Below are 2,654 nucleotides of genomic sequence, written 5' to 3'. Positions count from 1 at the left end.
TAAGCTGCATCCAGACCATCCAAGCAATTATTGGGAGATGGAAAATATACCGGAGGAGGCATTAGCAATTCTCTGGTGGACATTAATGGTGCTTCACACTGAGGGACCTGGGGAAACCTCGAACGAACTGTAAGGTCTGTAAGCTGCTCTCTCTCTCTCTCTCTCTCTCTCTCTCTCCGGATTTAAGCAGATTTGCAAGTAATAGGCTCGGGAACCGTTCTTTGAAGCATCTAGATCAAGATTGGGGCATTACCGTTTAATGCTCTTATTGAATCGCTCTCTGCTTCCATTTCCTTGTTTACGAATACGCAAAGTACTGTGATTGGAACCGAGAGTTTCAGGGATTAGGACGCTGATTGGGACACTGATTGGAATGCGATTGGAAGGGGGAATGTAGATATATATATATATAGATTATATATATAGATTATAATATATATATATATTATATATATATATATATATATATATATATATATATATATATATATATATATATATATATATATATATATATATATATATATATATATATATAAATATATATATATATATATATATATATATATATATGAATTTTGACGCGCTAATAATCATGTGCTGGTAGTTATATGAAGCACTTCTCTCTCTCTCTCTCTCTCTCTCTCCTCTCTCTCTCTCTCTCTCTCTCTCGTCTCGGTACTGGTTAAATCGGATATACTTCCCTTCAGAATCTGTATACCAGTACGTTCTAAGAATCGCCTCGCCGGGCGAACATCTGAATCCAAAATTGACGAATTTGCCAAAACGAAGAATAAAGGACATAATTATAATACACCAATGAAAGGACAGAAACGCAGGATAAAGTTACTGGAACATTTGAATTCCCAGAAGACTGACACCGACGTCGGATGTGGAATTTCTTTTGGGAATTCATCTGCGCCTCGTTACTTCTGATTGCTGGAGGTAATAATTATCTTTTCACCTTAAATCCTATCCGGATGGAGAGAGAGAGAGAGAGAGAGAGAGAGAGAGAGAGAGAGAGCCAGTATCCTAGCAACATTCCCTGACAAGATACGTCTTAATCCCCCATATTATAGAAAAAATCAAAGATATAAGAGAGAGAGACAGAGAGAGAGCAGTATCCTAGGAACATTAAATTTCCTTGATTCCTCAAGCAAAATAAAATTAGGAAACGAAGTAAAAAATCAAATGAGAGAGAGAGAGAGAGAGAGAGAGAGAGAGAGAGAGAGAGAGAGAGAGAGGTTATCTTTTGGACGATCCAGAATATTCCAGAGCCTTTGACTTCCATTTCCAGGCATTTTTGACTTCGTGAGCGAAGCACTTGACTCCGCAGTCAATAAATGGATCTGAGATCATCACTAATCTCACTGCCCCGTAGGGTGGTGGTGCTTTCAGTGTGCCTCACGGGTGTGCACAGAAGGCGTTACTAAAGTAAGCCTTTTTATGCAGTATGTTAGCGATAATATTCTTTAGTTTTACTCGTGATCAAATTTAAATATTTTAATCAATTAAAAGATACAGACACATATTTTTTTAGTTTTACTTGTAATCAGATTTTAAATTCTATCAAATAAAAGATACAGACAGATGCACACACACACACACACATACACACACACACACACACACACACACACACACACACACACATATATATATATATATATATATATATATATATATATATATATATATATATATATATATATATATATATATATATACTACATGGTGTGTTTGTGTCTGTGTTCCGGTGTGTGTAGGTGTACATACACACACACACACATGTATTTATAAAACAGAAAAGTCACTTTGTTCCCCCAGCCAGATAAAAGCTCGCTCAAGGATTAGCGCGTAATAGATTGCAATTCACTATCGGAGTTTTTTTTCCAGAATTGTCAATTATTTGTACAACATCAAAATGACAGATTCTGAGCAAGTGGGCGTTACGGTTAATGGAACATTTTGTATTTCTCTGGACAGAAAAAAAACTGAAAAAAAACTGGATATAAAAAAGGACTGGATATGGATTAGCGTCAGCATTTATCGAGAATGAGCAAATGGACTTGATTTGGTAAATGTTTAAAAATAACAAGATTTGATTTTAATCTCGTTAAAATGCTTTGCGTACCCTTGACTGGAGTGGAATAATGTATAGGGATATTGACGTGAATATAATGATTTGTTGTTCGGAAGACATTACTTATGTAAACAGTAGGTATTACTTAAGGTTCTTAGCTGCAACTCCTTTCGCTCCTTTTACTGTACCTCCGTTCATATTCTCTTTCTTCCATCTTACTTTCCTCAGCCTTCTCCTAACAGTTAATTTTATGGTGCAAACTGCTTTGAGGTTTTTTTTTCCTCCTCCTAAGCCTTTCTAACCTTTGTACCGCCAATTTCCCTTTCAGCGCCGAATGACCTCATGGGTCCCAGTCCTTGGCCGCTGTCTTAATTCTATAATCAGTTCAGTTCAACAGTTTATTTCATTATAAATCCTACTCGTTTGTGTTTGTGGGCTGTGTCTGTTGAGAGAAAAATAATGCAAAATGAATTGAAGAGGATTTTTCTTTTCGAACAAAATTTTGCACTTTTTCTTAATAAAACTGTAGCTTTTCCTTTTAGTTATAAATGAAGTCTTACTTTATAAAACT

Source organism: Macrobrachium nipponense, chromosome 38 (assembly GCF_015104395.2).
Source record: "Macrobrachium nipponense isolate FS-2020 chromosome 38, ASM1510439v2, whole genome shotgun sequence".
NCBI classification, from domain to species: Eukaryota; Metazoa; Arthropoda; class Malacostraca; order Decapoda; family Palaemonidae; genus Macrobrachium; species Macrobrachium nipponense.
This window is presented reverse-complemented; position numbering follows the sequence as displayed.